This window comes from Zonotrichia leucophrys, chromosome 6 (assembly GCF_028769735.1).
Source record: "Zonotrichia leucophrys gambelii isolate GWCS_2022_RI chromosome 6, RI_Zleu_2.0, whole genome shotgun sequence".
NCBI lineage: Eukaryota > Metazoa > Chordata > Aves > Passeriformes > Passerellidae > Zonotrichia > Zonotrichia leucophrys.
Genome location: NC_088176.1, coordinates 29,714,424 through 29,728,150, shown reverse-complemented (window position 1 = coordinate 29,728,150; position 13,727 = coordinate 29,714,424). Strand labels below are relative to the sequence as shown.

The 13,727-nt window shown below is 38.9% G+C and overlaps 1 protein-coding gene across 3 annotated transcripts in view; it reads left to right on the top strand.

The window, feature by feature from the left end:
* JMJD1C (jumonji domain containing 1C) overlaps nucleotides 1-13,727 on the top strand; it is a 158,362-nt gene that overhangs the window by 52,004 nt on the left and 92,631 nt on the right. The window lies entirely within an intron of this gene.

Below are 13,727 nucleotides of genomic sequence, written 5' to 3'. Positions count from 1 at the left end.
CAAGCATTTAAAGCTGTTGAGATAACTGCTAGGAGGCTGTGTGCATTTGTGACATGCCTTTAGATATATCTGATGAGATAATCTAAAAAGCAATAAACATGTGTTCCTTTTTTCTCCAAAGAATCTAGTAGTGCTAGCAAAGTCTTCAGAAGAGCCAAATAGATGTGAGATTTTGGAAACCTACTGTGTTGGATGGTTTTACTTTGTACACAGTTGGGGAAGATTTCTCACAGACTTGTGGCTGAAAGGGGCTCCAACAAATTTGTGAAAATGATGAAGGGAAGTCTTAGATATATTTGAGAATAAGCTTAATATGTGTAACTCACTCTTTTAAAAAAAAAATGTTTACAGTCATAATGAATTTAGATGATGACTTTTTTCCCCTCTGGCTTTTGCTGTATCTGTTTCTTTCAATATACTGTTCATATTATTGTCTCTGAGCACCTGATGGATTTCTTGGAATGCTATTGTGGGATAGTTTTTCTGAAGCTGGGGTGGGAACAGTCATGCTGATGGTCATGAAGCAGTCTGGTCAAAAAAGTCATGGATGATTTTGGATTGACTTACTCCTCTCCAGTTAATACTCCTACTCAGCTTGTATGTTTGTGCTAATGTGCTTGAGTAAAGCAAGGAAACTTTCTGGATGTACAGGCTGAGTCATATATTTGCTTGTACAGGCAAGTTAGTATATCCTTGAGCAAGAATTTTTAGTTTTAGGGAGCCATGTTATTTGCTCTTTGAAGCCACCCATCACTCCTTGATTGAGATGGGTCTTTTAAATTCTGTTCAAAACTTATCTTAGTGTCTAAGTACTCTGCTATTTTACATGCTTTTAATCTCACCCTCTAGGATAGAGATCCTTGTTGGGTTTAGAGGGGGTGTATTTCTATAAAGCTTTCTAGTCTGGCTGCTGATCCTGTCCCCAAATTAAAAGTATGTATTTGCTAATGTGTGAAAGTTTTGGTTGAACCTTTCTCTAGCAGACACTTTTATCAAACTTGTGCTAGTCCAGCAAAAGGCAAAAACTTTTTTTCTTCCATCTCTATCTTACAAATTCTGTAATTTTTAAAAATGTTTACATTCTTGAGGCAGCTGATAGACATGAGAAGGAAGATTTTCAAAAGATTTGCCTCCTGCTTTTACAGTTAAAAATTGAAATAGTATAGGCTGAAGTGAGGCTCAAATAGCTTCAGGTCACAGTTTTCAGATGTTAAGGATGAGAAATCCTCAGAAATTCTCTCATTTATACTTGGCCTGGGTACAGATGTTCTAGCAATTGTTTCCTGAGTCAAACCCTCTAGTCATCCATTCCAGAAAAAACATATCTGAGGGCAAGTGCAGATAGAGGATATTAGCTGTAGTTAGAGCAGATTCTCTCCACAGAGACCTCCCAAGGTTTTGCTGTGTATCAACAGCAACTCTGAGCCCACCATGGCTTGGGGAGCAGTGAGGGTGCTCAGACTGCCTTGGAACTTTTGGCTTTTGTCACCAGACTATCAAAACACTGCAGTGGATTGGAGTGGATGAGCTCCCTGAAGGTTTGTGTGGTTGTTTTAGTTGTGGTTTTTTGTTTTTTGTTTATTTTCCAAACAAAACTCACTAAAAATAAGAAAACATTAAAAGGGTGGTAAAAAAAAAATTGTCCAACAGCAATAGGAATATTTGCACTTTTATGTGAAATCCTAAGTGTGGACGTGGTAATACGCATATTTTGAAAAAGCTGAGTCTTGATGTAGCCTTTAAAGGAAAAGTCTCAAGCATTCCCATGCATGTGAACAATATTGAAAAAAATCATACCAAAAAAAAAATGGTTTTGATACAGTTTTGTTTTGGAAGCTAATGTAAATGCAACAAAGCAATATTTTAGGAAATTTTATGTGGTATTTCTATAGGATCTTTGGCTTCAATGGAGTGAATGAAAACTGCTTGTTCATTTCCATGGCTCTTTATCACCTTCTCTTCTTTGATTAATGTACCCTGTATTTACTGTATGGTATTCAAGCCTGATCAGAAGACAAGGTCTGCAGTTGTTGTGGGGCTTTTTTGTGGGTAGATACCAGTCTGGTGTCTGAGTACTTCAGTTACTGATTGCTTTCATCACTCAGTTGTGTGATATGATGTAATCTCCACTTTATAGATGAAATTTCTAGAATGCAAGTTGTTTACAAGTGTTGCTATTTTCAAATGCCTGAGTGCCTGAGGTGTAGCTATTCCTGAAAGCGCAGCATCTATTGACCTTGTGTAATGATGCTTTAAGATTGTAGCTCTATAGTCAGGCTGAGACAGGGGGAGATGGGAAGCACTGTCTCTTTCTCCTTGTTTAGAAACTCAGTAACAGGAGAGGGGTAGGCTATCATCTGAATTCAGTTTCTCTCATGAGGAGATTGTGGGTTTTTTTAAGTGAAATTCCTGCCTCGGGTGAAGAGCTGGCTGTAAATGAGCCTGGAGCCCTGTTGCCAGTAACAATCTGCATTGTGATGGCTTCATGTGATGGCTTAGAGTGGATACCTCTGCCACTGTGCAGGGCTGAGAAGGAGGGAGGAACAGCAGTGCCTCAGGTTGTGCACTCTCTAATCAAATGATTTTTCTTCCTGGCAGCACTGGAGGACTTGGCTGCCTAGCTGGTATAATTAGAAATCACCTTGCAGCCTAAAGAAATGGCAATAGTGCTAAGCAATGGCAGTGTATGTGTAGCCTGGATAATGGGGAAAAGTAAGTTTGGTAAACAGTGCTTGTTTTATACCTTAAAGTAATAGAGATGCTTTACTGATGGCAATGCAGGAGAAAACTTCTTGGCCAAAGTGTTAGCATAGGAAAAAGTAAAAGTATGGATTCTGAAAAAAAGTTGTAGGTAAGTGGAAATGAGTGGTGTGCCTTTTCATATTAAGGGATTTTTAAAAGTAGCCAAGATAAGGCATTCAAATTGAAGGCATCAGTTTGGGTTGGTAAATAAGGGGGAGTGCATGTTACAAAGATAGAAAAAACCAGGAGTGATAGGCTCCAAGTGATGGGTTAGGGGAATCACCAGTACTTAAAAAATGAGGCTGAATTGGGTTTTGAATTTCTCAGAAATAACTTTGCAACAAGTGACATGCTGAATAAAATTATTTGACCTGTAGGTAGACAAAGAATAGTTGTATTTTAGGGAGGGTAAATTAGTTTTCCTATGTAGAAATAGTTTGGGTACTGTGATGTTAGAGATGAGTGATAAAAGCATGCATTTGATGTAATTCAGTCTGAAGTCTCAGGAGTATGGGGGTATCCCCTCAGCAGCCAAGAGGGGAGAGGGAAGTACTGTGTGTGGGCAGGGTGACAAATTGGAGCCAAGGTTTTAATGTGGACTGAACAGAATGCTTCTGTGAGCTGTCAGCTTGGATTTAATTACTGCCTCTCTAATTGCACATTAAAATATCTAGAAATAAAGCGTAGAGGGAGAAAATGAGATGACAAAGGAGAGAAGCAGCTAGAGACATTTTAGAGAATAATAGAATAATGTGCAGGAAAAGTTTTAAGGTCACAGACTTACTAGCAGAGGGCACTATGGTAGAATCACAGATAGCAATTCACATTTTTTTCACAGCATCAACTGTACATGTTTTAAGTACAGGAAGGTGTGGGCTGAGTGTCTTTTTCTTAATAATTGTGTTTGGGAAGAGGGTTTTGGAAACATGAATGATGTGCTGAACCAAAAATTTATTATTGAAGGTCTACAGATAGGAATGAAAGACATTTCAGACAGACATTTTAAGAAGCCTGTTCCATCATCTTGGAAGGAAAATAAGGGAAGAAGAATAATGGAAAATGCAGTTATGATTAAATGAGTTTAAGGTTGATAGGTTATGGCAAATCTGTACTTTCGGGTAAAGGATCTAGGAGAACATGAGAGGTTGGAAAGAAAAGGATTGGAATTGAATATAGAGAAAAGTGAATGCATTGAATGAGAACATACATGAGAAACTTCTGCAACAAGAAAGGAAGAGGATGTTATAGAACAGGAAAGGACAAGTATCTTATTTTGGTCTTTTCATTTTGGAAGAAACTGGTGGTCTTGTGCAGGGTAGATGTCAAAGGAGGGAACAGTTTGGCTCAGTATACTGTGATGAAAAACAGGACTGGGGAATGGTAGCTGGCAGGGCAGAGCTGGGTGCCTGGGATGATGATGAGTCAGAGTGTTTCATGTTCCTCTGGGTATGCCTTGTTTTGTGAAGCATGTGTTGCCTTTTTTTATACCTGTAAACTAAGTGCTGCTTGTGAATTCAATAGGAATCCATATGTAATAAATCAGAAGAAACCATGGTAGTTTGTTGCTCTGAATATGAGGACAATGCTTCATTAGCTTTACAGTACTTGCCTTGTCAGACCAACAGTTTTGCTCTTTGGTCCCAACTAATACAAAGGTCTGCAGTAACTATCACTCCCAGTTTCATGCTGGTATACTGCAAGAACTGGTTCTCCTGCAATTCTGCGTTTCATATAGATAAAAGCTAAAATACATTTCCATGAGGAGATCCTGAATATGCATATCTCTCCTAAGGTAGGGAGGCTGGAAGAACAACTCAACCTCTCCCCCCTGCTCCAGTAAAAATATGAGCATGCCTGTTGGCCTGTCTCTCTTGGATCAAGTGAAATAATTGCTAAACCAGTGGCTTGAGAACAGTCTTTGCTGGGACTCTGTGCAGGGCTCTGCAAGAACACAGAGCTGTAGCCAGACTTGTAGTAAAAACAGGGACAAAGAGGGAAACTTCACTGGCAGTGATGAACCCTTTTGCACTGTGACAATCTGGAGCTGATTTACAATGGCCAGTGCCAGTGGCACATGTGGGACTGTGGGCCTTCAGTCTGACTGTCGTGCTAATGAGGAGGTTGTCTTCAGCAGGAGGAGATGACGTTTGTTTTGGTGGCAGTGGATGTGTTTGTTCTGGTTGGGTGTGAATGAGCCCAATATGTTCATGTGCTGACTGCACATGAGGGCACTTGGTGGTCAAGTTTGTGAGGTGAAGCATTCCTGGATACATGGAAGAGAAGACTTGTCCTCTGACCCTATGTAGCTTTTTTCCCTCCTCCCTCTGTGCCCCTCTGTCCCAGCTGTCAATTGCAGAATCCCTTGCCTTGACTGCATTCTGCTTCAGCTGGCTTGATTCTGCTGGATTATGAAGCAAATATTTTTGAAGTGCCAGTTTATTGGCATTTGTGTCAGGATTAAAGAAGAAAGTGTACAGTCTGTACAACAAGCTTCTGCAGGGCTTCCAGATGTTCTTGAGACAAATAAAATTCTTTCTTTGGCACAGTAATGGAAAGTAGAACAGGTTCCTTGTTCATCTCTGTTTATACTGTGACACACTACCACTTTTTCACTCTCTCAAGGATTTGTTTTCATCTTTTTGATGATCTAATTTTAGCATTTCTGAGTAAGTTTCTCTTTTATATGTTGATCCCATGGCTCAGATTGATCCCTGTCAAAAGCAGGAGCTTCTATAGATAAGGCTGATGTTCCTCCTTTATATTCAGTGCTTCATTGCAGCCTGTTCTCTCTGCACAGTGAAATATAGAGGTATACCCTGCCAGATACTATGATTAAATCCTCAGTGGACACTCAAAATACTCCAGCAGTAAAAAGAAATTAATTCACAGAGGATTACTGTGTCTATGGAAAGTAAGGCAGAGAGAAGACTTGGTCTTCTGAGTCCTAAAAATAAGTAAAAACTTGGAGGATATTTCAAATGTGAGGGGAGGAAGTGCTGTAGCTTCCAGGGAAAACAATGAAAAACTAATAGTGGTTTTTTCTGGTACTCCTTTCCCTGCTTCAAAATTCTAGTGCTTGCATCCCTTGGTAATATGGAGTAAAGATATGTGCAATAGAGGTGAAAATGCTTGGAAGCTGTCAGCTTCTTGGAAAACTTCAGAGCTTGGGGAAGAGAAAATTTAAGCAACTGACTCAGCAGAGCATAAATGACCCGATTTTTGCTGCATTGTGAAAGACAGTAACATGCAGAAACAGCACTTGGAGATGGTTCAAAGATTACTTTGTTGGAGAGTACATTACTGTAATATTCCCACAGAACATAAATGTCTCAGGCAGTACCACATCCTGCCTGTGTACTTTGGCACCTGCTCCTTTTGAACTGCTGCTTACTGGGAGTCTGCTCTCCATGCAGCCTTCCAGGGAGAGGCCCTTACCTTCCCAGGACATGCCCCAAATGCAGAGCAATAAACGGGAATCTGCCTCCCCTGATGATTTGTTATGAAATATGGGCGTTGGCCTGTGGCTTCCCACTCTGGGAGTGAGTGATGGGCTGGAAAGCCTCACTGCTGTGCTGCTTTCTACATGGCTCTGGTACTTTTCTGTGCACTTTCCACTACTGCATTGGTTGTTCCAAAGTTTTTTTCTTAAGATGTTGGCTAATGGCAGCCTTCCTTTTACTTTGTTGTTAAACTTGCACTTGTAAGCAATGGGGATGATTTTTTTTTTTTTGTGAAAGGATTTAGTTGTGCAAAAGCATGCTTATGTATTTAAAATAAATGAAATATCTTTTGGTAGTTAAGTGCTGTGCTAAGAATAGTTCTTAATGTTAACATCATTTATAGATGTTACAGAATTCCAAACAAAATGGAGTATTTTCAAGACTTCAGCAGTAACCACAAATCACATAGATCATACTGGCCTGGGAGCTGCCATTTAGAGAAATCTGCTTTAGTATGTCACTAAGCATCCTAGATGTCTTTGAACCCCAGGTTTTTTCCTGCTAGTAAAGCACTTGCTGTTCTCCAAGGGTTGTGCCAGGTAAAAAGCCTCAGATAATGTTCAGCATCCTCCAGCTGTAACTGTGTGATGCTCCCAGTTGAGTGTGCCTCTGTGTCTTGCACCTGCTCCAAAGTCAGACAGCAGTGAAATGCTGCTGATGATTTACATGTCCTTCTGTAAAAGACAGATATAAAACATCTTGAGGTTCCATATTCAAGCTCTGCACTTGAAGCAGAGCAGTTGAAGCCACAGCTGCAGGGAGCTCAGTGCAGGGTGGCTGCTTGCATATTGATATTTATAACTGAAACCTGGGCTGGTTTGGGATATGGTTATACTCCTGCTGCTAGCCCAATCAGCCAGACTGCACTTAGTGTCACTGAATCTGAACTGTATTTATGTAGAAGAGCCCCAAGGTATGCTGGGTTCTCTGAAATTCACCTGAAAGTATTAAGTATTTGATTTTGGTTTGGGTGTTTTTTTTTTTTTTTTTTTTTTTTTTTTTTAACAGCATTTATGAGAACAAAATTTTCACTTGTGCTGAAGAAAACAAATTACTTTGTAGCTGTCTAGATCATCTGCACTTTTTCAGTGAATTAGAAAGATCAGCTCTGTTTTGGAGATATCACAGTGAGCAGGATATAGGCTGGTGGATGCAGGTGGTTATTTCAGTACAGTATTGTGGAAATTCAGCTTCCGGAGCTTGAGCTCTGTATCTCCATCAGACTTATCATTCTGTCTTGTTGCTGTTTATATAAATTATGAATTATATTATAAATCTATAATATCTATAAAATCTATAATTATATATGTGTGTGTGTATTTATAGCTCGTGTATATAGAGATATACACACAAACAGAATATTTGTCTCTATATGTTAAAACCATAAAAAAAAAATTATCTTCTGAACTATACCTGTTGAGAGTCTGTACAGTGAGAGAGAGAAGTCAGCCTGGTACTTGTCCTCCACCCCAAGAGTGGCTGTCCAGATGAAGGAGAGCTGTGCCAAAGCCCTCCATCCCCACACAGTGCTCAGTGTTTCTCTGGTGATGGCAGGAGGAGCAGCTGGGCTTTACACCTGTCAAATCCATTTAGCAGCTAATTTTGAAAGCCACCCACTCTTCAAATCTCCACTGCTGTTTCTGTGCATTCATAACTTGTCAGCTGTGCAATACTAAAGCACTGCTCACATCATGCTGACTGGAGTAAGATAAGTTATGGAAAGCATAATTAGAATTTTATGAGCCTTGTGTTCTTCTTTCCCAGAATTCCAGCAGTCTCTTCTGTGCTTATCAGTGAATACCATGATGTGTAGTATCAAGTCTCAAAATCCAACTCAGATATAGCAATGTGCAAAACCCACCCAAAATGGGAAGGATTTTTTCTGTAAGAGGTACCTCAGTAGGTTACAGAACTGTGTTGATACACAGGGCCTGGTGCATTCCTGATTTTCGCAGTCTCATACAGCTGAGACATTGGAGCTTCAGGTGAAATTCATGTCTCAATAAAGCAAAAATGTTGCAGTCAGGACCAGACACCGTGTTTTCCTAGTTGGGAGTAAAAGTTCTGTATTTTTCAAATGAACAAGGCTTTTTTGGTGTTCTTTAGAAAGCATGATATCCTTCAACTCCCTCTGAATTTCAGTTATTGACATGCAAACAAGGCAACTGTTGGTGTTTAAGTCTCTCACCATGCTACCACCTTCCCTTTTTGGCACTGTGGCTTAAACCCACCCCAGTCTCATTTAGATCCAGAATCTCTGTCCCCTCCATTACAGAAATTATTCTTTTAGTGTACACTAAGCACTTGTGAACTAAGCAGACATAGATGTGAGAATGAAGTGCTATTGTTTATTTCTCTTAGTCTTGTCTGTACTTGAATTGTATTGATCACTGCTGATTTATTATATTTTTTTTTTGTTTTGTCATTCTCAGGGCTTTGCATTTGAAAAAGATTTTGAAATGAGATGTTGGTAGTTACCTGCCATTAACAGAAATTTCTTTTGCTGGCAGATGTTGCAGGTCTTCAGTTCCACTAAAACATACTAAATCAAGTATTTGGAGAAAAATTCATAGGTGCTAAAGCATTATAAATGGGCTGTCCATGATATATTTATCATGATCAATCTTTCATACATGGCAGTTTCTTGAGGACAGGAAAAGTCACATTTCCATAGCAACCTCAAACACTGCTGAAGTTGTTCTAGCAACAATTTGATGTTTTACTATGTTTGCTTTTTAAATTTATCTTAACTGCTAAGGAGAAAACTGAACATAAAAAAGTTCAGGAACAGACTGTCAGCTTGAGGTATTTAACTTGCATGAGGAGAATAGCTGAGTGAATCTGTATTTTGTATTTTTAGCATACTAAACTTTCTGCTAACTTCATTTCGTAGCAAAGTGACCATCGTGTGCATTTTTTTGCAAAACAAACCCTGAAGTAGTAAATACCCTATGTCCTCTTTTCCTGCCTGCACTGTCACAAGAGCAGCCTCCTGAAGTATTTGCCAGTCCTTTGCAGGTGCATTTTTGTGTGGGAACACGATACTTGCTGCAGTTCCTGTTGCACCATGTATGTTGGCATGGATATGATCAGTGTTTCTGAAACCTTTCTTGGATTTGCTGGCCCTGCATTTGCCCCAGCTGGGCAGGAGGAATGGAAGTGTTGGTTGGCTGCAGGTCACACCACTCATGATGACAACTAAGATGTAGCTACTGCTGAATCACAGATACCTGGAACTGTGAGGGAGAATTGATGGGAGAGAGGGATAGAGGAGAAGGCTGTTTGAGGCACAGGTTGGTTTCTTCTGCTGAGCCATTTTCCTGTCCTGTCCTCACTCCTGTCCTCACAGGTTTTATTTATATGCTGTGGGTTCCAAATCCATTTGCTGTGCACATGCAGGGGCCAGGGCTGGGAGCATATTGTTTTACCACTTCCTTTCTTGTACCCTTGGATTAACATCCTTCCAGCTGCTGGCCAAATCAGGAAGTTGAGTCAAGGGCTAGAAATGGCAAAGATACATCCAATGACTTCTTGGAAGAAAAACAAAAACTTAAACTGAAGCTGCTTGTGTTTCTCTTTGCAAAGCCTCTCCTGTTAAGATGGTGCCAGTCCTAAACAAATGATAGAACAACACTGAAACCATTTAATTTTTTGTAATTCATCAGGTATCAACAAACCACTTCATGTTGTCTGTGGTTTAGAACACTTCTGGTTTTCTGGCATCTGCTGTGTGATATATTCATGTAAATGGGGAAGGACATACCATGAAACTTCCGTTTGGGATTGGTTTTTCCCCCCTAAATTGTCTGCACTTCCTTGCAGTAAAGCCTGAGGTTACTTCAGCAATATTTATTGTTAATTCTTTGAGGTGTTGTCTCTTATTTAGTGTGCATTGCATGTTTAAAGCATTGTTACATACAGTATCTTTAGTACCAGAAGGTGAATCAATGGTAAGAACTATAAATTTAGGACTATATCAAGTCTTAAGAAACCAAAACCATTTCAGAAGAGTGTTCATAGAATTTCAGAAGAGAGTTTATTAGGCTGATTTTGTAAGCAATCAGCATAGACTCCTATTGATTAGGGGGTTGATCTTTGTTTACAAGTAATATCCTTTTGCAGTAATTAATACTTTACTAGAGAAATACAGCAGGCCTCATCTAACCTTGAGTAAACCTGACTTCTTATTTACAGATAGGTGAATTATTAACTCAATTAATGATATAGTGTTTATTTTTTGTCTACCAACTCTCAGAGGGTCCACCAGTCATGGGTAAAAAAAAAAAAGTATTGTATTCAGCTTTTTTGTCTTTTATTAGCTGCTATTGTATTTCATTTTGACTACTTTATGGAAAAGCCTTGGTCTATTAGTTAGCCGATTTTTGAATAGATCTGTATAAGAAAAAAATTAATTATTCTTACATATAATGCATCATTCTGAAAAAATCCTGACTATTTTAATTTGAAATTTCCCATCAATTTTGAGTCTAGGACATGGGGTAAGTACCTCATTTCTTTTAATAAATGACGCAAAATTATATTTCTGTCCTTGGCTCTAGTTTCAGATGACTCTGAGAAGTTCTTCCATATTTAATTTGAAGGGTTTTACTGAGATTTTAAATGCATATACTGAATTGCTGCAAACTGTAGTAGTACCATCACAATAGGAATAAACTAGTGATTAGTTGGGCTGATTGTGAGTGGATAGATGTTGTTGGAATCACTGAAACATTTAGCTGCATCCTGAAATGAGCTGAATAGAACTTATCACTGGCTGATATATTTAGTTATTTTGGAAGTATAATAATACAACTTTATATTAATAAAAATACAGCCAAAATCTCTTTGTGTTGCATTTGAGTGAAATCAGCTTTTTAGGGAACTATGTTCCTATTTATCGGGTGTATTTGCTGGAATAGGATGATCTTTGTAGGTCCCTTCCAGGTCAGCATCTTCTGTGATCCTATGGTTCAGTGCTCTGTAAGGCTCAGTTACCAAGTTAAAGCCTGTTGGTTTTGGTTCAAGAATTTTCATTTGTCCACATATGCTCTTGCTTGTAGTAGCACTTTTACTATTCTAAATCACAGTACTTTTAATACTTTAGTCCAAATTATTCATTAAACTTTTTTATTGCTTCTAAATTTAAAATTACCTCTATGTAATCATGATGTGGAAAAAAAGTGCTAGAGAAATGACAGGGTATATTTTCATACCTTACAGACAGGAGAGTTTGAAGGTGCATCATGAGACATTTTCTTTCAGGAATCTTGTGACTTGTACATGAAGAAGCACCAACACCTCTGTAAACTTCTTGTATGATGTTGCTGGAATCAGATGCTTTACTGAAGTTTGAGGCAAGATGCTAATCCTTTTAATCCTGAACAATGGGCATCACCACTCCCCCTCCTCCCCTTTTGAACTATCTCCTTCTGTTCCATCACTTAGGACAGACCGAATCGATTCTAACTTCCTGGGCAGGACACATTCACAAGGTAGTTTGAGAGGTGGTAATGAATTGATTCTTTATTGGCAAGTAGAGCGATAGGCATTTGTGTGCTTCTAAGATTCCTGGTCCAGTTTATTGAGGAGCAAAACTCAGGGCAGTTATGGATGGCTGTGGAGGAATTACATTAAGTCAGAGATGTCTTTTAGAACTCTGTCATTTCAAAAATAACATAAAACTAAAATAGAATCACTGTGTGCATTTTTTTATTGATGTTTTTCTACTGTTTATTAAGATGCTGTCCTGTGGAAAGAAGCAGTTAGGGGTTTGAAATGGCATCAGAAGTTTTGTTGAACTTCTTGTCAAACTGATGTCAGGCTGTCACCTAGACAGGCAGAATTGAATGAGCCCGCAGCAAGTGCCATCAGCTTTGCTGGTGAATGAAGGTGGCTGCAGGCAGCAGCAGGATCTGGGCTGTCAGCACTCTGGTGCACTTGCAGCACAGGAATGTGTATGCTGGATCTGCAGGTGGAGGGATCATGGATGGTTTTGATAAGCCTCATTAATACATTCAATATACTGAGAACTTGCTGTGACTCTGCTCTTTTTCTTCCAGCCCCAAAATGTGGTCAGGCAGAAATGCAGCTCTGATGTGTGCCTGAATATGCAGCAATCTGTGCTTCTTTTAAACTTGATCATGTCAGATGAGCTTTTGTTAGGGAAGAATTTATACAGTTTTCATACAATCTCTCATTAACAATTCTGATTTTCTGTCCTTTATTTATATGAAACCTACATCTTGGAAGTTAATCAACCTGTCTAAGTGCTGTGTGCACATACTGCTAGAGGGTTATGCTTCAGGGGGGCTTGATGGCATTCTTAATTGATCCTATGGTTTTTCTATGCCAGGCTATTTTGCTGTGTTACTATCAAAATACCCAGTGAACTGTAATTAATCACATTTTTGCACACAGCTGTGAAATTACTGCCGCTGCTCTAGAATGCTGTTTTCAACATCTTTGGCTGCTGCAATTGCACAATCTTTTAATGACAGATGTACTTGGAGTTCCTTCAATACAAATGACATTATTGGCACACTAGGATTGTATGCTAGATTATTCATTAAAATAACCAGTGCATTTCTTATTGTGCCTTTTAAACCCTCCTCTGAATATCTAACCTAAGTTTCCTCTCACAGTGACAAAATGACCAGTGTCATATCCTTAAATGCTACAAATGCACATACAATGTACAAATGAAAGCAGGAAGGGCAACTGTCCCACACATCCAGGCAGGGAGAGTTGGTGCTATTGGATGTCATTTGACTGCTCCTGTATTTGCCTGCTTTTGGGGATAGGGTGTAGGACATCTCACCTGCCCAGAGCCCTGGAAAGCTGTGAGCTATTCTGTGTCTCTACCACATCTTTCTGTTCGTGTTATTTCAATCAAATATTGGATAGTAGGGAAGATAAAGTGGTTTTTTTCCCTTCTTTTTGCAGCATTCTAACCAATTTCTTTTATATGTTAATGGTGTTGTAACATACGTTTTAGTATATCTGTTTGCAGTGAGACACAGGGGGGTTTGTTTTTGTAATTTATATAATTTTACTGTATAAAGTACAGGTCTGTTATTTGGCCATGGATGTTTTGGTACAGTGACACTATTAAAGGTAGTGATTATCAGGGAACTGGTTCTCTTCAACATATATGTACTTTTTTTTTCCACTGGTGTTACCCAGGATCTTAGCATCTCCATTGTGAGTTGAAAACTCTAGCTGCAGTTTGCTTTCTTGGTACAGTTTCAGTATAGTTTTTTCAACTAATGTAGTCCAGATTTTTGTTGGTTGCCTTTGTATTTGAAATGAGCTAAAAGATCTGTTTATCTTAATAAATGAGAGATGAAGATGGGAGGTAATAGGGAAGTCATTGCAAAATTTATAAAACACAATAAATCACAAATACTGTTGTTATGTTGGCCAGCAATAACATTTTGATTATAAAAAGTAAATGAAGAAACCCCAGTAACTGTTGATATCAAATTT